This window comes from Pleurodeles waltl, unplaced genomic scaffold, assembly GCF_031143425.1.
Source record: "Pleurodeles waltl isolate 20211129_DDA unplaced genomic scaffold, aPleWal1.hap1.20221129 scaffold_39, whole genome shotgun sequence".
Classification (NCBI taxonomy): Eukaryota; Metazoa; Chordata; class Amphibia; order Caudata; family Salamandridae; genus Pleurodeles; species Pleurodeles waltl.
The window spans coordinates 8,845,205-8,866,829 of NW_027150097.1; the positions used below are offsets into that span (position 1 = coordinate 8,845,205).

A 21,625-nucleotide genomic window follows, 5' to 3' on the forward strand; every position below is an offset into this window, starting at 1 on the left:
AAACAACATTCACTCAGTACATGGCACTCATTTTGGTTTATAAGCTGGAAATTGAGCCATCAGGGCAGTGTCAAGAGTGTCAGGATGGCCGAGTGGTCTAAGGCGCTGCGTTCAGGTCGCAGTCTCCTTTGGAGGCGTGGGTTCGAATCAAACTTCTGACAAGTGTCTTTTGCGAGGTGGATACATTTTTGGACTTTTTTTTTCCAAGCACCTGTATCAAAAACAATGTCAACAGTTTCTGTAAATTATCGATAAGATCTATTGTCCGTTGCTTGCACTAATTTCCTGAAGTTGGCTAAATCGCAGTAAATCGGTAAAGCGGGAAATCACAGCATCTTCAACAAATCGTGATAGAGGGGCTGAGATAAAGGATTCGACCCTACATATCAAGAGCGCAGCTGTCAATAGTTCAGCAGGTTCACAGTGCAGAAGGTTCAGTGGCACCAGGGTCCCCTGCGTCCCAATCACAGCTGGTTTTTAACTTCTGTATTCAGGGCATGGGAGGGGTGTGTTGCATCGTGCACACACGGTGCCTGTTTCGCAGATAAGTTTTAATAAATACACAGAGAATAATATAGAGTCATTGGCCACGAGGAACACCTTCCCTAACCTTTTATTCTCTCCGGTTCCACGTCACCGCGCCTACCATCCAACTCCAAAACTCGGGGGAGACTAACACTCCCTACCTCCCTTGGTGTGCATCATAGGCGTGCCCATGACGAACACAACATTTCTCCTTAACCAATACAAAACAAACATAGCTGCTCAAAAAAAAGACACTATACTAATCCAGTATACAAGAATAGTACACAACAAGAAATGCCACATTCAGTCAATCCACCCCGAATCCTTGCAGCCGCGTTGAGCATGGCGGTTGAGGACTCAAACTGTTCCGTTCAAATCCTTGTCTCAGAGGCACTGAGTTGATTGGTATGGAGCCAGGCACCTCCTGATCTGAATCTTGAACTGGCTCCAAATTCTGCATGTCCACACCCCTTGTAGTAGATGATTGAGAATTAGTAGCAGTCACCACCGGCCATGTGCACTGGCTCAAACTTCTGCATGTCCACACCCCAAGTAGTCGATGATTGAGAATTAGTAGCAGTCACCACCGGATTCACTGTCAGCATGATACATCCTCTCTCCTTCATCAGCTTCAGATCCCACTGTTTCCCTGAGCAGGAAGGTCTGGAATTGAAAATACAGAGGACATTAAACAACATTCACTCAGTACATGGCACTCATTTTGGTTTATAAGCTGGAAATTGAGCCATCAGTACAGTGTGAAGAGTGTCAGGATGGCCGAGTGGTCTAAGGCGCTGCGTTCAGGTGGCAGTCTCCTTTGGAGGCTTGGGTTTGAATCCCACTTCTGACAAGTGTCTTTTGCGAGGTGGATACATTTTTGGACTTTTTTTTTCCAAGCACCTGTATCAAAAACAATGTCAACAGTTTCTGTACATTATCGATAAGATCTATTGTCCGTTGCTTGCACTAATTTCCTGAAGTTGGCTAAATCGCAGTAAATCGGTAAAGCGGGAAATCACAGCATCTTCAACAAATCGTGGTAGAGGGGCAGAGATAAAGGTTTCGACCCTACATATCAAGAGCGCAGCTGTCAATAGTTCAGCAGGTTCACAGTGCAGAAGGTTCAGTGGCACCAGGGTCCCCTGCGTTCCAATCACAGCTGGTTTTTAACTTCTGTATTCAGGGCATGTGAGGGGTGTGTTGCATCGTGCACACACAGTGCCTGTTTCACAGATAAGTTTTAATAAATACACAGAGAATAATATAGAGTCATTGGCCACGAGGAACACCTTCCCTGACCTTTTATTCTCTCCGGTTCCATGTCACCGCGCCTACCATCCAACTCCAAAACTCGGGGGAGACTAACACTCCCTACCTCCCTTGGTGTGCATCATAGGCGTGCCCATGACGAACACAACATTTCTCCTTAACCAATACAAAACAAACATAGCTGCTAAAAAAAAAGATACTATACTAAACCAGTATACAAGAATAGTTCACAACAAGAAAAGCCACATTCAGTCAATCCACCCCGAATCCTTGCAGCCGCGTTGAGCATGGCGGTCGAGGACTCAAACTGTACCGTTCAAGTCCTTGTCGCAGAGGCACTGAGATGATTGGTATGGAGCCAGGCACCTCCTGATCTGAATCTTGAACTGGCTCCAAATTCTGCATGTCCACACCCCCTGTAGTAGATGATTGAGAATTAGTAGCAGTCAACACCGGCCATGTGCACTGGCTCAAAATTCAGCATGTCCACACCCCATGTAGTAGATGATTGAGAATTAGTAGCAGTCACCACCGGATCCACTGTCAGGATGATCCATCCTCTCTCCTTCATCAGCTTCAGATCCCACTGTTTCCCTGAGCAGGAAGGTCTGGAATTGAAAATACAGAGGACATTAAACAACATTCACTCAGTACATGGCACTCATTTTGGTTTATAAGCTGGAAATTGAGACATCAGTGCAGTGTCACGAGTGTCAGGATGGCCGAGTGGTCTAAGGCACTGCGTTCAGGTCACAGTCTCCTTTGGAGGCGTGGGTTCGAATCTCACTTCTGACAAGTGTCTTTTGCGAGGTGGATACATTTTTTGTCTTTTTTTTTCCAAGCACCCGTATCAAAAACAATGTCAGCAGTTTCTGTAAATTATCGATAAGATCTATTGTCCGTTGCTTGCACTAATTTCCTGAAGTTGGCTAAATCGCAGTAAATCGGTAAAGCGGGAAATCACAGCATCTTCAACAAATCGTGATAGAGGGGCAGAGATAAAGGTTTTGACCCTACATATCAAGAGCGCAGATGTCAATAGTTCAGCAGGTTCACAGTGCAGAAGGTTCAGTGGCACCAGGGTCCCCTGCGTCCCAATCACAGCTGGTTTTTAACTTCTGTATTCAGGGCATGGGAGGGGTGTATTGCATCGTGCACACATGGTGCCTGTTTCGCAGATAAGTTTTAATAAATACACAGAGAATAATATAGAGTCATTGGCCACGAGGAACACCTTCCCTGGCCTTTTATTCTCTCCGGTTCCACGTCACCGCGCCTACCATCCAACTCCAAAACTCGGGGGAGACTAACACTCCCTACCTCCCTTGGTGTGCATCATAGGCGTGCCCATGACGAACACAACATTTCTCCTTAACCAATACAAAACAAACATAGCTGCTCAAAAAAAAGATACTATACTAATCCAGTATACAAAAATAGTACACAACAAGAAATGCCACATTCAGTCAATCCACCCCGAATCCTTGCAGCCGCGTTGAGCATGGCGGTCGAGGACTCAAACTGTACCGTTCAAGTCCTTGTCTCAGAGGCACTGAGTTGATTGGTATGGAGCCAGGCACCTCCTGATCTGAATCTTGAACTGGCTCCAAATTCTGCATGTCCACACCCCTTGTAGTAGATGATTGAGAATTAGTAGCAGTCACCACCGGCCATGTGCACTGGCTCAAACTTCTGCATGTCCACACCCCAAGTAGTCGATGATTGAGAATTAGTAGCAGTCACCACCGGATTCACTGTCAGCATGATCCATCCTCTCTCCTTCATCAGCTTCAGATCCCACTGTTTCCCTGAGCAGGAAGGTCTGGAATTGAAAATACAGAGGACATTAAACAACATTCACTCAGTACATGGCACTCATTTTGGTTTATAAGCTGGAAATTGAGCCATCAGTACAGTGTGAAGAGTGTCAGGATGGCCGAGTGGTCTAAGGCGCTGCGTTCAGGTCGCAGTCTCCTTTGGAGGCGTGGGTTTGAATCCCACTGCTGACAAGTGTCTTTTGCGAGGTGGATAAATTTTTTGACTTTTTTTTTCCAAGCACCTGTATCAAAAACAATGTCAACAGTTTCTGTACATTATTGATAAGATCTATTGTCCGTTGCTTGCACTAATTTCCTGAAGTTGGCTAAATCGTAGTAAATCGGTAAAGCGGGAAATCCCAGCATCTTCAACAAATCGTGGTAGAGGGGCAGAGATAAAGGTTTCGACCCTACATATCAAGAGCGCAGCTGTCAATAGTTCAGCAGGTTCACAGTGCAGAAGGTTCAGTGGCACCAGGGTCCCCTGCGTCCCAATCACAGCTGGTTTTTAACTTCTGTATTCAGGGCATGGGAGGGGTGTGTTGCATCGTGCACACACGGTGCCTGTTTCGCAGATAAGTTTTAATAAATACACAGAGAATAATATAGAGTCATTGGCCACGAGGAACACCTTCCCTGACCTTTTATTCTCTCCAGTTCCACGTCACCGCGCCTACCATCCAACTCCAAAACTCAGGGGAGACTAACACTCCCTACCTCCCTTGGTGTGCATCATAGGCGTGCCCATGACGAACACAACATTTCTCCTTAACCAATACAAAACAAACATAGCTGCTCAAAAAAAAGATACTATACTAATCCAGTTTACAAGAATAGTACACAACAAGAAATGCCACAATCAGTCAATCCACCCCGAATCCTTGCAGCCGCGTTGAGCATGGCGGTCGAGGACTCAAACTGTACCGTTCAAGTCTTTGTCTCAGAGGCACTGAGTTGATTGGTATGGAGCCAGTCACCTCCTGATCTGAATCATGAACTGGCTCCAAATTCTGCATGTCCACACCCCTTGTAGTAGATGATTGAGAATTAGTAGCAGTCACCACCGGCCATGTGCACTGGCTCAAACTTCTGCATGTCCACACCCCATGTAGTCGATGATTGAGAATTAGTAGCAGTCACCACCGGATTCACTGTCAGGATGATCCATCCTCTCTCCTTCATCAGCTTCAGATCCCACTGTTTCCCTGAGCAGGAAGGTCTGGAATTGAAAATACAGAGGACATTAAACAACATTCACTCAGTACATGGCACTCATTTTGGTTTATACGCTCGAAATTGAGCCATGAGCAAGGTGTGAAGAGTGTCAGGATGGCCGAGTGGTCTAAGGTGCTGCGTTCAGGTTGCAGCCTCCCTTGGAGGTGTGGGTTTAAATCCCACTTCTGACAAGTGTATTTTGCGAGGTGGATACATTTTTGGACTTTTTTTTCCCAAGCACCGTATCAAAAACAATGTCAACAGTTTCTGTAAATTATCGATAAGATCTATTTTCCGTTGCTTGCACTAATTGCCTGAAGTTGGCTAAATCGCAGTAAATCGGTAAAGCAGGAAATCACAGCATCTGCAACAAATCGTGATAGAGGGGCCGAGATAAAGGTTTCGACCCTACATATCAAAAGCGCAGCTGTCAATAGTTCAGCAGGTTCACAGTGCAGAAGGTTCAGTGGCACCAGGGTCCCCTGCGTCCCAATCAGAGCTGGTTTTTAACTTCTGTATTCAGGGGATGGGAGGGGTGGGGGTGTTGCGTCGTGCACACACAGTGCCTGTTTTGCAGAGAAGTTTTAATAAATACTCAACGAATAATATGGAGTCTTTGGCCACGAGGAACACCTTCCCCTACCTTTTATTCTCTCCGATTCCACATCACCGCACCTACCATCCAACTCCAAAACTCGGGGGAGACTAACACTCCCTACCTCCCTTGGTGTGCATCATGGGCGTGCCCATGACGAACACAACATTTCTCCTTAACCAATACAAAACAAACATAGCTGCTCAAAAAAAAGATACTATACTAATCCAGTATACAAGAATAGTACACAACAAGAAATGCCACATTCAGTCAATCCACCCCGAATCCTTGCAGCCGCGTTGAGCATGGCGGTCGAGGACTCAAACTGTACCGTTCAAGTCCTTGTCTCAGAGGCACTGAGTTGATTGGTATGGAGCCAGGCACCTCCTGATCTGAATCTTGAACTGGCTCCAAATTCTGCATGTCCACACCCCTTGTAGTAGATGATTGAGAATTAGTAGCAGTCACCACCGGCCATGTGCACTGGCTCAAACTTCTGCATGTCCACACCCCAAGTAGTCGATGATTGAGAATTAGTAGCAGTCACCACCGGATTCACTGTCAGCATGATCCATCCTCTCTCCTTCATCAGCTTCAGATCCCACTGTTTCCCTGAGCAGGAAGGTCTGGAATTGAAAATACAGAGGACATTAAACAACATTCACTCAGTACATGGCACTCATTTTGGTTTATAAGCTGGAAATTGAGCCATCAGTGCAGTGTCAAGAGTGTCAGGATGGCCGAGTGGTCTAAGGCGCTGCGTTCAGGTTGCAGTCTCCTTTGGAGGCGTGGGTTCGAATCCCACTTCTGACAAGTATCTTTTGCGAGGTGGATACATTTTTGGACTTTTTTTTTCCAAGCACCTGTATCAAAAACAATGTCAACAGTTTCTGTACATTATCGATAAGATCTATTGTCCGTTGCTTGCACTAATTTCCTGAAGTTGGCTAAATCGCAGTAAATCAGTAAAGAGGGAAATCACAGCATCTTCAACAAATCGTGATAGAGGGGCAGAGATAAAGGTTTCGACCCTACATATCAAGAGCGCAGCAGTCAATAGTTCAGCAGGTTCACAGTGCAGAAGGTTCAGTGGAACCAGGGTCCCCTGCGTCCCAATCACAGCTGGTTTTTAACTTCTGTATTCAGGGCATGGGAGGGGTGTGTTGCATCGTGCACACACGGTGCCTGTTTCGCAGATAAGTTTTAATAAATACACAGAGAATAATATAGAGTCATTGGTCACGAGGAACACCTTCCCTGACCTTTTATTCTCTCCGGTTCCATGTCACCGCGCCTACCATCCAACTCCAAAACTCAGGGGAGACTAACACTCCCTACCTCCCTTGGTGTGCATCATAGGCGTGCCCATGACGAACACAACATTTCTCCTTAACCAATACAAAACAAACATAGCTGCTCAAAAAAAAGATACTATACTAATCCAGTTCACAAGAATAGTACAAAACAAGAAATGCCACATTCAGTCAATCCACCCCGAATCCTTGCAGCCGCGTTGAGCATGGCGGTCGAGGACTCAAACTGTACCGTTCAAGTCCTTGTCTCAGAGGCACTGAGTTGATTGGTATGGAGCCAGGCACCTCCTGATCTGAATCTTGAACTGGCTCCAAATTCTGCATGTCCACATCCCTTGTAGTAGATGATTGAGAATTAGTAGCAGTCACCACCGGCCATGTGAACTGGCTCAAACTTCTGCATGTCCACACCCCATGTAGTCGATGATTGAGAATTAGTAGCAGTCACCACCGGATTCACTGTCAGGATGATCCATCCTCTCTCCTTCATCAGCTTCAGATCCCACTGTTTCCCTGAGCAGGAAGGTCTGGAATTGAAAATACAGAGGACATTAAACAACATTCACTCAGTACATGGCACTCATTTTGGTTTATATGCTCGAAATTGAGCTATGAGCAAGGTGTGAAGAGTGTCAGGATGGCCGAGTGGTCTAAGGTGCTGCGTTCAGGTTGAAGCCTCCCTTGGAGGTGTGGGTTTAAATCCCACTTCTGACAAGTGTATTTTGCGAGGTGGATACATTTTTGGACTTTTTTTTCCCAAGCACCGTATCAAAAACAATGTCAACAGTTTCTGTAAATTATCGATAAGATCTATTTTCCGTTGCTTGCACTAATTGCCTGAAGTTGGCTAAATCGCAGTAAATCGGTAAAGCAGGAAATCACAGCATCTGCAACAAATCGTGATAGAGGGGCCGAGATAAAGGTTTCGACCCTACATATCAAAAGCGCAGCTGTCAATAGTTCAGCAGGTTCACAGTGCAGAAGGTTCAGTGGCACCAGGGTCCCCTGCGTCCCAATCAGAGCTGGTTTTTAACTTCTGTATTCAGGGGATGGGAGGGGTGGGGGTGTTGCGTCGTGCACACACAGTGCCTGTTTTGCAGAGAAGTTTTAATAAATACACAAAGAATAATATGGAGTCTTTGGCCACGAGGAACACCTTCCCCTACCTTTTATTCTCTCCGATTCCACATCACCGCACCTACCATCCAACTCCAAAACTCGGGGGAGACTAATACTCCCTACCTCCCTTGGTGTGCATCATGGGCGTGCCCATGACGAACACAACATTTCTCCTTAACCAATACAAAACAAACATAGCTGCTCAAAAAAAAGATACTATACTAATCCAGTATACAAGAATAGTACACAACAAGAAATACCACATTCAGTCAATCCACCCCGAATCCTTGCAGCCGCGTTGAGCATGGCGGTCGAGGACTCAAACTGTACCGTTCAAGTCCTTGTCTCAGAGGCACTGAGTTGATTGGTATGGAGCCAGGCACCTCCTGATCTGAATCTTGAACTGGCTCCAAATTCTGCATGTCCACACCCCCTGTAGTAGATGATTGAGAATTAGCAGCAGTCACCACCGGCCATATGCACTGGCTCAAAATTCTGCATGTCCACACCCCATGTAGTAGATGATTGAGAATTAGTAGCAGTCACCACAGGGTCCACTGTCAGGATGATCCATCCTCTCTCCTTCATCAGCTTCAGATCTCACTGTTTCCCTGACCAGGAAGGTCTGGAATTGAAAATACAGAGGACATTAAATAACATTCACTCAGTACATGGCACTCATTTTGGTTTATAAGCTGGAAATTGAGGCATCAGTCTGGTGTCAAGAGTGTCAGGATGGCCGGGTGCTCTAAGGTGCTGCATTCAGTTCACAGTCGCCCTTGGAGACGTGGGTTCAAACCCCTCTTCTGACAAGTGTCTTTTGCGAGGTGGATACATTTTTGGACTTTTTTTTTTCCAAGCACCCTTATCAAAAACAATGTCAACAGTTTCTGTAAATTATCAATAAGATCTATTGTCCGTTGCTTGCACTAATTGCCTGAAGTTGGCTAAATCGCAGTAAATCGGTAAAGCAGGAAATCACAGCATCTTCAACAAATCGTGATAGAGGGGCCGAGATAAAGGTTTCGACCCTACATATCAAAAGCACAGCTGTCAATAGTTCAGCAGGTTCACAGTGCAGAAGGTTCAGTGGCACCAGGGTCCCCTGCGTCCCAATCACAGCTGGTTTTTAACTTCTGTATTCATGGCATGGGAGGGGTGTGTTGCATCGTGCACACACAGTGCCTGTTTCGCAAATAAGTTTTAATAAATACACAGAGAATAATATAGAGTCATTGGCCACGAGGAACACCTTCCCTGACCTTTTATTCTCTCCGGTTCCACGTCACCGCGCCTACCATCCAACTCCAAAACTCGGGGGAGACTAACACTCCCTACCTCCCTTGGTGTGCATCATAGGCGTGCCCATGACGAACACAACATTTCTCCTAAACCAATACAAAACAAACATAGCTGCTAAAAAAAAAGATACTATACTAAACCAGTATACAAGAATAGTACACAACAAGAAATGCCACATTCAGTCAATCCACCCCGAATCCTTGCAGCCGCGTTGAGCATGGCGGTCGAGGACTCAAACTGTACCGTTCAAGTCCTTGTCTCAGGGGCACTGATTGGTTGGTATGGAGCCAGGCACCTCCTGATCTGAATCTTGAACTGGCTCCAAATTCTGCATGTCCACACCCCCTGTAGTAGATGATTGAGAATTAGTAGCAGTCACCACCGGCCATGTGCACTGGCTCAAAATTCAGCATGTCCACACCCCATGTAGTAGATGATTGAGAATTAGTAGCATTCACCACCGGATCCACTGTCAGGATGATCCATCCTCTCTCCTTCATCAGCTTCAGATCCCACTGTTTCCCTGAGCAGGAAGGTCTGGAATTGAAAATACAGAGGACATTAAACAACATTCACTCAGTACATGGCACTCATTTTGGTTTATAAGCTGGAAATTGAGCCATCAGTCTAGTGTCAAGAGTGTCAGGATGGCCGAGTGGTCTAAGGCGCTGCGTTCAGGTCGCGGTCTCTTTTGGAGGCGTGGGTTCGAATCCCACTTCTGACAAGTGTCTTTTGCGAGGTGGATACATTTTTGGACTTTTTTTTTCCAAGCACCCGTATCAAAAACGATGTCAACAGTTTCTGTAAATTATCGATAAGATCTATTGTCCGTTGCATGCTCTAATTTCCTAAAGTTGGCTAAATCGCAGTAAATAGGTAAAGCGGGAAATCACAGCATCTTCAACAAATCGTGATAGAGGGGCAGAGATAAAGGTTTCGACCCTACATATCAAGAGCGCAGCTGTCGATAGTTCAGCAGGTTCACAGTGCAGAAGGTTCAGTGGCACCAGGGTCCCCTGCGTCCCAATCACAGCTGGTTTTTAACTTCTGTATTCAGGGCATCGGAGGGGTGTGTTCCATCGTGCACACACGGTGCCTGTTTCGCAGATAAGTTTTAATAAATACACAGAGAATAATATTGAGTCATTGGCCACGAGGAACACCTTCCCTGACCTTTTATTCTCTCCGGTTCCACGTCACCGCGCCTACCATCCAACTCCAAAACTCGGGGGAGACTAACACTCCCTACCTCCCTTGGTGTGCATCATAGGCGTGCCCATGACGAACACAACATTTATCCTTAACCAATACAAAACAAACATAGCTGCTCAAAAAAAAGATACTATACTAATCCAGTATACAAGAATAGTACACAACAAGAAATGCCACTTTCAGTCAATCCACCCCGAATCCTTGCAGATGCGTTGAGCATGGCGGTCGAGGACTCAAACTGTACCGTTCAAGTCCTTGTCTCAGAGGCACTGAGTTGATTGGTATGGAGCCAGGCACCTCCTGATCTGAATCTTGAACTGGCTCCAAATTCTGCATGTCCACACCCCTTGTAGTAGATGATTGAGAATTAGTAGCAGTCACCACCGGCCATGTGCACTGGCTCAAACTTCTGCATGTCCACACCCCATGTAGTCGATGATTGAGAATTAGTAGCAGTCACCACCGGATTCACTGTCAGGATGATCCATCCTCTCTCCTTCATCAGCTTCAGATCCCACTGTTTCCCTGAGCAGGAAGGTCTGGAATTGAAAATACAGAGGACATTAAACAACATTCACTCAGTACATGGCACTCATTTTGGTTTATACGCTCGAAATTGAGCCATGAGCGAGGTGTGAAGAGTGTCAGGATGGCCGAGTGGTCTAAGGCACTATGTTCAGGTCGCAGCCTCCCTTGGAGGTGTGGGTTCAAATCCCACTACTGACAAGTGTATTTTGCGAGGTGGATACATTTTTGTACTTTTTTTCCCAAGCACCGTATCAAAAACAATGTCAACAGTTTCTGTAAATTATCGATAAGATCTATTTTCCGTTGCTTGCACTAATTGCCTGAAGTTGGCTAAATCGCAGTAAATCGGTAAAGCAGGAAATCACAGCATCTTCAACAAATCGTGATAGAGGGGCCGAGATAAAGGTTTCGACCCTACATATCAAAAGCGCAGCTGTCAATAGTTCAGCAGGTTCACAGTGCAGAAGGTTCAGTGGCACAAGGGTCCCCTGCGTCCCAATCACAGCTGGTTTTTAACTTCTGTATTCAGGGGATGGGAGGGGTGGGGGTGTTGCGTCGTGCACACACAGTGCCTGTTTTGCAGAGAAGTTTTAATAAATACACAAAGAATAATATGGAGTCTTTAGCCACGAGGAACACCTTCCCCTACCTTTTATTCTCTCCGATTCCACATCACCGCACCTACCATCCAACTCCAAAACTCGGGGGAGACTAACACTCCCTACCTCCCTTGGTGTGCATCATGGGCGTGCCCATGACGAACACAACATTTCTCCTTAACCAATACAAAACAAACATAGCTGCTCAAAAAAAAGATACTATACTAATCCAGTATACAAGAATAGTACACAACAATAAATACCACATTCAGTCAATCCACCCCGAATCCTTGCAGCCGCGTTGAGCATGGCGGTCGAAGACTCAAACTGTACCGTTCAAGTCCTTGTCTCAGAGGCACTGAGTTGATTGGTATGGAGCCAGGCACCTCCTGATCTGAATCTTGAACTGGCTCCAAATTCTGCATGTCCACACCCCTTGTAGTAGATGATTGAGAATTAGTAGCAGTCACCACCGGCCATGTGCACTGGCTCAAACTTCTGCATGTCCACACCCCAAGTAGTCGATGATTGAGAATTAGTAGCAGTCACCACCGGATTCACTGTCATGATGATCCATCCTCTCTCCTTCATCAGCTTCAGATCCCACTGTTTCCCTGAGCAGGAAGGTCTGGAATTGAAAATACAGAGGACATTAAACAACATTCACTCAGTACATGGCACTCATTTTGGTTTATAAGCTAGAAATTGAGCCATCAGTACATTGTCAAGAGTGTCAGAATGGCCGAGTGGTCAAAGGCGCTGCGTTCAGGTCGCAGTCTCCTTTGGAGGCGTGGGTTCGAATCCCACTTCTGACAAGTGTCTTTTGCGAGGTGGATACATTTTTTGACTTTTTTTTTCCAAGCACCCGTATCAAAAACAATGTCAACAGTTTCTGTAAATTATCGATAAGATCTATTGTCCGTTGCTTGCACTAATTTCCTGAAGTTGGCTAAATCGCAGTAAATCGGTAAAGCAGGAAATCACAGCATCTTCAACAAATCGTGATAGAGGGGCAGAGATAAAGGTTTCGACCCTACATATCAAGAGCGCAGCTGTCAATAGTTCAGCAGGTTCACAGTGCAGAAGGTTCAGTGGCACCAGGGTCCCCTGCGTCCCAATCACAGCTGGTTTTTAACTTCTGTATTCAGGGCATGGGAGGGGTGTGTTGCATCGTGCACACACAGTGCCTGTTTCACAGATAAGTTTTAATAAATACACAGAGAATAATATAGAGTCATTGGCCACGAGGAACACCTTCCCTGACCTTTTATTCTCTCCGGTTCCACGTCATTGCGCCTACCATCCAACTCCAAAACTCGGGGGAGACTAAAACTCGCTACCTCCCTTGGTGTACATCATAGGCGTGCCCATGACGAACACAACATTTCTCCTTAACCAATACAAAACAAACATAGCTGCTCAAAAAAAGATACTATACTAAACCAGTATACAAGAATAGTACACAACAAGAAATGCCACATTCAGTCAATCCACCCCGAATCCTTGCAGCCGCGTTGAGCATGGCGGTCGAGGACTCAAACTGTACCGTTCAAGTCCTTGTCTCAGAGGCACTGAGTTGATTGGTATGGAGCCAGGCACCTCCTGATCTGAATCTTGAACTGGCTCCAAATTCTGCATGTCCACACCCCCTGTAGTAGATGATTGAGAATTAGTAGCAGTCACCACCGGCCATGTGCACTGGCTCAAAATTCAGCATGTCCACACCCCATGTAGTAGATGATTCAAAATTAGTAGCAGTCACCACCGGATCCACTGTCAGGATGATCCATCCTCTCTCCTTCATCAGCTTCAGATCCCACTGTTTCCCTGAGCAGGAAGGTCTGGAATTGAAAATACAGAGGACATTAAACAACATTCACTCAGTACATGGCACTCATTTTGGTTTATAAGCTGGAAATTGAGCCATCAGTGCAGTGTCAGGATGGCCGAGTGGTCTAAGGCGCTGCGTTCAGGTCGCAGTCTTCTTTGGAGGCGTGGGTTCGAATCCCACTTCTGACAAGTGTCTTTTGCGAGGTGGATACATTTTTGGACTTTTTTTTTCCAAGCACCCGTATCAAAAACAATGTCAACAGTTTCTGTAACTTATCGATAAGATCTATTGTCCGTTGCTTGCACTAATTTCCTGAAGTTGGCTAAATCGCAGTAAATCGGTAAAGCGGGAAATCACAGCATCTTCAACAAATCGTGATAGAGGGGCCGAGATAAAGGTTTCAACCCTACATATCAAAAGCGCAGCTGTCAATAGTTCAGCAGGTTCACAGTGCAGAAGGTTCAGTGGCACCAGGGTCTCCTGCGTCCCAATCACAGCTGGTTTTTAACTTCTGTATTCATGGCATGGGAGGGGTGTGTTGCATCGTGCACACACAGTGCCTGTTTCGCAAATAAGTTTTAATAAATACACAGAGAATAATATAGAGTCATTGGCCACGAGGAACACCCTCCCTGACCTTTTATTCTCTCCGGTTCCACGTCACCGCGCCTACCATCCAACTCCAAAACTCGGGGGAGACTAACACTCCCTATCTCCCTTGGTGTGCATCATAGGCGTGCCCATGACGAACACAACATTTCTCCTTAACCAATACAAAACAAACATAGCTGCTCAAAAAAAAGATACTATACTAAACCAGTATACAAGAATAGTACACAATAAGAAATGCCACATTCAGTCAATCCACCCAGAATCCTTGCAGCCACGTTGAGCATGGCGGTCGAAGACTCAAACTGTACCGTTCAAGTCCTTGTCTCAGAGGCACTGAGTTGATTGGTATGCAGCCAGGTACCTCCTGATCTGAATCTTGAACTGGCTCCGAATTCTGCATGTCCACACCCCCTGTAGTAGATGATTGAGAATTAGTAGCAGTCACCACCGGCCATGTGCACTGGCTCAAAATTCAGCATGTCCACACCCCATGTAGTAGATGATTGAGAATTAGTAGCAGTCACCACCGGATCCACTGTCAGGATGATCAATCCTCTCTACTTCATCAGCTTCAGATCCCACTGTTTCCCTGAGCAGGAAGGTCTGGAATTGAAAATACAGAGGACATTAAACAACATTCACTCAGTACATGGCACTCATTTTGGTTTATAAGCTGGAAATTGAGCCATCAGTGCAGTGTCACAAGTGTCAGGATGGCCGAGTGGTCTAAGGCACTGCGTTCAGGTCACTGTCTCCTTTGGAGGTGTGGGTTCGAATCCCACTTCTTACAAGTGTCTTTTGCGAGGTGGATACATTTTTTGTCTTTTTTTTTTCCAAGCACCCGTATCAAAAACAATGTCAACAGTTTCTGTAAATTATCGATAAGATCTATTGTCCGTTGCTTGCACTAATTTCCTGAAGTTGGCTAAATCGCAGTAAATCGGTAAAGTGGGAAATCACAGCATCTTCAACAAATCGTGATAGAGGGGCAGAGATAAAGGTTTTGACCCTTCATATCAAGAGCGCAGCTGTCAATAGTTCAGCAGGTTCACAGTGCAGAAGGTTCAGTGGCACCAGGGTCCCCTGCGTCCCAATCACAGCTGATTTTTAACTTCTGTATTCAGGGCATGGGAGGGGTGTGTTGCATCGTGCACACACAGTGCCTGTTTCGCAGATAAGTTTTAATAAATACACAGAGAATAATATAGAGTCATTGGCCACGAGGAACACCTTCCCTGGCCTTTTATTCTCTCCGGTTCCACGTCACTGCGCCTACCATCCAACTCCAAAACTCGGGGGAGACTAACACTCCCTACCTCCCTTGGTGTGCATCATAGGCGTGCCCATGACGAACACAACATTTCTCTTTAACCAATACAAAACAAACATAGCTGCTCAAAAAAAAAGATACTATACTAATCCAGTATACAAGAATAGTACACAACAAGAAATGCCACATTCAGTCAATCCACCCCGAATCCTTGCAGCCGCGTTGAGCATGGCGGTCGAGGACTCAAACTGTACCGTTCAAGTCCTTGTCTCAGAGGCACTGAGTTGATTGGTATGGAGCCAGGCACCTCCTGATCTGAATCTTGAACTGGCTCCAAATTCTGCATGTCCACACCCCTTGTGGTAGATGATTGAGAATTAGTAGCAGTCACCACCGGCCATGTGCACTGGCTCAAACTTCTGCATGTCCACACCCCATGTAGTCGATGATTGAGAATTAGTAGCAGTCACCACCGGATTCACTGTCAGGATGATCCATCCTCTCTCCTTCATCAGCTTCAGATCCCACTGTTTCCCTGAGCAGGAAGGTCTGGAATTGAAAATACAGAGGACATTAAACAACATTCACTCAGTACATGGCACTCATTTTGGTTTATACGCTCGAAATTGAGCCATGAGGGCAGTGTGAAGAGTGTCAGGATGGCCGAGTGGTCTAAGGCGCTGCGTTCAAGTCGCAGCCTCCCTTGGAGGTGTGGGTTCAAATCCCACTTCGGACAAGTGTATTTTGCGAGGTGGATACATTTTTGGACTTTTTTTTCCCAAGCACTGTATCAAAAACATTGTCAACAGTTTCTGTAAATTATCGATAAGATCTATTTTCCGTTGCTTGCACTAATTGCCTGAAGTTGGCTAAATCGCAGTAAATCGGTAAAGCAGGAAATCACAGCATCTTCAACAAATCGTGATAGAGGGGCCGAGATAAAGGTTTCGACCCTACATATCAAAAGCGCAGCTGTCAATAGTTCAGCAGGTTCACAGTGCAGAAGGTTCAGTGGCACCAGGGTCCCCTGCATCCCAATCACAGCTGGTTTTTTACTTCTGTATTCAGGGGGTGGGAGGGGTGGAGGTGTTGCGTCGTGCACACACAGTGCCTGTTTTGCAGAGAAGTTTTAATAAATACACAAAGAATAATATGGAGTCTTTAGCCACGAGGAACACCTTCCCCTACCTTTTATTCTCTCCGATTCCACATCACCGCACCTACCATCCAACTCCAAAACTCGGGGGAGACTAACACTCCCTACCTCCCTTGGTGTGCATCATGGGCGTGCCCATGACGAAAACAACATTTCTCCTTAACCAATACAAAACAAACATAGCTGCTCAAAAAAAAGATACTATACTAATCCAGTATACAAGAATAGTACACAACAAGAAATACCACATTCAGTCAATCCACCCCGAATCCTTGCAGCCGCGTTGAGCATGGCGGTCGAGGACTCAAACTGTACCGTTCAAGTCCTTGTCTCAGAGGCACTGAGTTGATTGGTATGGAGCCAGGAGCCTCCTGATCTGAATCTTGAACTGGCTCCAAATTCTGCATGTCCACACCCCCTGTAGTAGATGATTGAGAATTAGTAGCAGTCACCACCGGCCATATGCACTAGCTCAAAATTCTGCAAGTCCACACCACATGTAGTAGATGATTGAGAATTAGTAGCAGTCACCACAGGGTCCACTGTCAGGATGATCCATCCTCTCTCCTTCATCAGCTTCAGATCCCACTGTTTCCCTGAGCAGGAAGGTCTGGAATTGAAAATACAGAGGACATTAAATAACATTCACTCAGTACATGGCACTCATTTTGGTTTATAAGCTGGAAATTGAGCCATCAGTCTGGTGTCAAGAGTGTCAGGATGGCCGGGTGGTCTAAGGTGCTGCATTCAAGTCACAGTCTCCCTTGGAGACGTGGGTTCAAACCCCTCTTCTGACAAGTGTCTTTTGCGAGGTGGATACATTTTTGGACTTTTTTTTTTCAAGCACCCTTATCAAAAACAATGTCAACAGTTTCTGTAAATTATCGATAAGATCTATTGTCCGTTGCTTGCACTAATTGCCTGAAGTTGGCTAAATCGCAGTAAATCGGTAAAGCAGGAAATCACAGCATCTTCAACAAATCGTGATAGAGGGGCCGAGATAAAGGTTTCGACCCTACATATCAAAAGCACAGCTGTCAATAGTTCAGCAGGTTCACAGTGCAGAAGGTTCAGTGGCACCAGGGTCCCCTGCGTCCCAATCACAGCTGGTTTTTAACTTCTGTATTCAGGGCATGGGAGGGGTGTGTTGCATCGTGCACACACAGTGCCTGTTTCGCAAATAGGTTTGAATAAATACACAGAGAATAATATAGAGTCATTGGCCACGAGGAACACCTTCCCTGACCTTTTATTCTCTCCGGTTCCACGTCACCGCGCCTACCATCCAACTCCAAAACTCGGGGGAGACTAACACTCCCTACCTCCCTTGGTGTGCATCATAGGCGTGCCCATGACGAACACAACATTTCTCCTTAACCAATACAAAACAAACATAGCTGCTCAAAAAAAAGATACTATACTAAACCAGTATACAAGAATAGTACACAACAAGAAATGCCACATTCAGTCAATCCACCCCGAATCCTTGCAGCCGCGTTGAGCATGGCGGTCGAGGACTCAAACTGTACCGTTCAAGTCCTTGTCTCAGAGGCACTGAGTTGATTGGTATGGAGCCAGGCACCTCCTGATCTGAATCTTGAACTGGCTCCAAATTCTGCATGTCCACACCCACTGTAGTAGATGATTGAGAATTAGTAGCAGTCACCACCGGATCCACTGTCAGGATGATCCATCCTCTCTCCTTCATCAGCTTCAGATCCCACTGTTTCCCTGAGCAGGAAGGTCTGGAATTGAAAATACAGAGGACATTAAACAACATTCACTCAGTACATGGCACTCATTTTGGTTTATAAGCTGAAAATTGAGCCATCAGTGCACTGTCACGAGTGTCAGGATGGCCGAGTGGTCTAAGGCGCTGCGTTCAGGTTGCAGTCTCCTTTGGAGGCGTGGATTCGAATCTCTCTTCTGACTAGTGACTTTTGCGAGGTGGATACATTTTTTGTCTTTTTTTTTCCAAGCACCCGTATCAAAAATAATGTCAACAGTTTCTGTAAATTATCGATAAGATCTATTGTCCGTTGCTTGCACTAATTTCCTGAAGTTGGCTAAATCGCAGTAAATCGGTAAAGCGGGAAATCACAGCATCTTCAACAAATCGTGATAGAGGGGCAGAGATAAAGGTTTTGACCCTACATATCAAGAGCGCAGCTGTCAATAGTTCAGCAGGTTCACAGTGCAGAAGGTTCAGTGGCACCAGGGTCCCCTGCGTCCCAATCACAGCTGGTTTTTAACTTCTGTATTCAGGGCATGGGAGGGGTGTGTTGCATCGTGCACACATGGTGCCTGTTTCGCAGATAAGTTTTAATAAATACACAGAGAATAATATAGAGTCATTGGCCACGAGGAACACCTTCCCTGGCCTTTTATTCTCTCCGGTTCCACGTCACCGCACCTACCATCCAACTCCAAAACTCGGGGGAGACTAACACTCCCTACCTCCCTTGGTGTGCATCATAGGCGTGCCCATGACGAACACAACATTTCTCCTTAACCAATACAAAACAAACATAGCTGCTCAAAAAAAAGATACTATACTAATCCAGTATACAAGAATAGTACACAACAAGAAATGCCACATTCAGTCAATCCACCGCGAATCCTTGCAGCCGCGTTGAGCATGGCGGTCGAGGACTCAAACTGTACCGTTCAAGTCCTTGTCTCAGAGGCACTGAGTTGATTGGTATGGAGCCAGGCACCTCCTGATCTGAATCGTGAACTGGCTCCAAATTCTGCATGTCCACACCCCTTGTAGTAGATGATTGAGAATTAGTAGCAGTCACCACCGGCCATGTGCACTGGCTCAAACTTCTGCATGTCCACACCCCAAGTAGTCGATGATTGAGAATTAATAGCAGTCACCACCGGATTCACTGTCAGGATGATCCATCCTCTCTCCTTCATCAGCTTCAGATCCCACTGTTTCCCTGAGCAGGAAGGTCTGGAATTGAAAATACAGAGGACATTAAACAACATTCACTCAGTACATGGCACTCATTTTGGTTTATAAGCTGGAAATTGAGCCATCAGTGCAGTGTCAAGAGTGTCAGGATGGCCGAGTGGTCTAAGGCGCTGCGTTCAGATCGCAGTCTCCTTTGGAGGCGTGGGTTCGAATCCCACTTCTGACAAGTGTCTTTTGCGAGGTGGATACATTTTTGGACTTTTTTTTTCCAAGCACCCGTGTCAAAAACAATGTCAACAGTTTCTGTAAATTATCGATAAGATCTATTGTCCGTTGCTTGCACTAATTTCCTGAAGTTGGCTAAATCGCAGTAAATCGGTAAAGCGGGAAATCACAGCATCTTCAACAAATCGTGATAGAGGGGCAGAGATAAAGGTTTCGACCCTACATATCAAGAGCGCAGCTGTCAATAGTTCAGCAGGTTCACAGTGCAGAAGGTTCAGTGGCACCAGGGTCCCCTGCGTCCCAATCACAGCTGGTTTTTAACTTCTGTATTCAGGGCATGGGAGGGGTGTGTTGCATCGTGCACACACGGTACCTGTTTCGCAGATAAGTTTTAATAAATACACAGAGAATAATATAGAGTCATTGGCCACGAGGAACACCTTCCCTGACCTTTTATTCTCTCCGGTTCCACGTCACCGCACCTACCATCCAACTCCAAAACTCGGGGGAGACTAACACTCCCTACCTCCCTTGGTGTGCATCATAGGCGTGCCCATGACGAACACAACATTTCTCCTTAACCAATACAAAACAAACATAGCTGCTCAAAAGAAAGATACTATACTAATCCAGTATACAAGAATAGTACACAACAAGAAATGCCACATTCAGTCAATCCACCCCGAATCCTTGCAGCCGCGTTGAGCATGGCGGTCGAGGACTCAAACTGTACAGTTCAAGTCCTTGTCTCAGAGGCACTGAGTTGATTGGTATGGAGCCAGGCACCTCCTGATCTGAATCTTGAACTGGCTCCAAATTCTGCATGTCCACACCCCTTGTAGTAGATGATTGAGAATTAGTAGCAGTCACCACCGGCCATGTGCACTGGCTCAAACTCTGCATGTCCACACCCCAAGTAGTCGATGATTGCGAATTAGTAGCAGTCACCACCGGATTCACTGTCAGGATGATCCATCCTCTCTCCTTCATCAGCTTCAGATCCCACTGTTTCCCTGAGCAGGAAGGTCTGGAATTGAAAATACAGAGGACATTAAACAACATTCACTCAGTACATGGCACTCATTTTGGTTTATTAGCTGGAAATTGAGCCATCAGTGCAGTTTCAAGAGTGTCAGGATGGCCGAGTGGTCTAAGGTGCTGCGTTCAGGTCGCAGTCTCCTTTGGAGGCGTGGGTTCGAATCCCACTTCTGACAAGTGTCTTTTGCGAGGTGGATACATTTTTGGACTTTTTTTTTCCAAGCACCCGTATCAAAAACAATGTCAACAGTTTCTGTAAATTATCGATAAGATCTATTGTCCGTTGCTTGCACTAATTTCCTGAAGTTGGCTAAATCGCAGTAAATCGGTAAAGCGGGAAATCACAGCATCTTCAACAAATCGTGATAGAGGGGCAGAGATAAAGGTTTCGACACTACATATCAAGAGCGCAGCTGTCAATAGTTCAGCAAGTTCACAGTGCAGAAGGTTCAGTGGCACCAGGGTCCCCTGCGTCCCAATCACAGCTGGTTTTTAACTTCTGTATTCAGGGCATGGGAGGGGTGTGTTGCATCGTGCACACATGGTGCCTGTTTCGCAGATAAGTTTTAATAAATACACAGAGAACAATATAGAGTCATTGGCCACGAGGAACACCTTCACTGGCCTTTTATTCTCTCCGGTTCCACGTCACCGCGCCTACCATCCAACTCCAAAACTCGGGGGAGACTAACACTCCCTACCTCCCTTGGTGTGCATCAAAGGCGTGCCCATGACGAACACAACATTTCTCCTTAACCAATACAAAACAAACATAGCTGCTCAAAAAAAAGATACTATACTAATCCAGTATACAAGAATAGTACACAACAAGAAATGCCACATTCAGTCAATCCACCCCGAATCCTTGCAGCCGCGTTGAGCATGGCGGTCGAGGACACAAACTGTACTGTTCAAGTCCTTGTCTCAGAGGCACTGAGTTGATTGGTATGGAGCCAGGCACCTCCTGATCTGAATCTTGAACTGGCTCCAAATTCTGCATGTCCACACCCCTTGTAGTAGATGATTGAGAATTAGTAGCAGTCACCACCGGCCATGTGCACTGGCTCAAACTTCTGCAT

General features: G+C 45.9%; 7 non-coding genes across 7 annotated transcripts; all 7 read left to right on the forward strand.

The window, feature by feature from the left end:
• Nucleotides 1-3,720: 3,720 nt before the first annotated feature.
• On the forward strand, nucleotides 3,721-3,803 carry TRNAL-CAG (transfer RNA leucine (anticodon CAG)). Its single transcript has one exon. It is a non-coding gene; the product is annotated as a tRNA-Leu (tRNA).
• A 2,348-nt stretch (nucleotides 3,804-6,151) lies between these two features.
• On the forward strand, nucleotides 6,152-6,234 carry TRNAL-CAG (transfer RNA leucine (anticodon CAG)). Its single transcript has one exon. It is a non-coding gene; the product is annotated as a tRNA-Leu (tRNA).
• Nucleotides 6,235-9,796: 3,562 nt separating this feature from the next.
• On the forward strand, nucleotides 9,797-9,879 carry TRNAL-CAG (transfer RNA leucine (anticodon CAG)). The gene has a single exon. It is a non-coding gene; the product is annotated as a tRNA-Leu (tRNA).
• Nucleotides 9,880-12,226: 2,347 nt separating this feature from the next.
• Nucleotides 12,227-12,309, forward strand: TRNAL-CAG (transfer RNA leucine (anticodon CAG)). The gene has a single exon. It is a non-coding gene; the product is annotated as a tRNA-Leu (tRNA).
• Nucleotides 12,310-13,430: 1,121 nt separating this feature from the next.
• TRNAL-CAG (transfer RNA leucine (anticodon CAG)) lies at nucleotides 13,431-13,513 on the forward strand. The gene has a single exon. It is a non-coding gene; the product is annotated as a tRNA-Leu (tRNA).
• A 5,913-nt stretch (nucleotides 13,514-19,426) lies between these two features.
• Nucleotides 19,427-19,509, forward strand: TRNAL-CAG (transfer RNA leucine (anticodon CAG)). The gene has a single exon. It is a non-coding gene; the product is annotated as a tRNA-Leu (tRNA).
• A 1,130-nt stretch (nucleotides 19,510-20,639) lies between these two features.
• On the forward strand, nucleotides 20,640-20,722 carry TRNAL-CAG (transfer RNA leucine (anticodon CAG)). The gene has a single exon. It is a non-coding gene; the product is annotated as a tRNA-Leu (tRNA).
• Nucleotides 20,723-21,625: the final 903 nt, after the last annotated feature.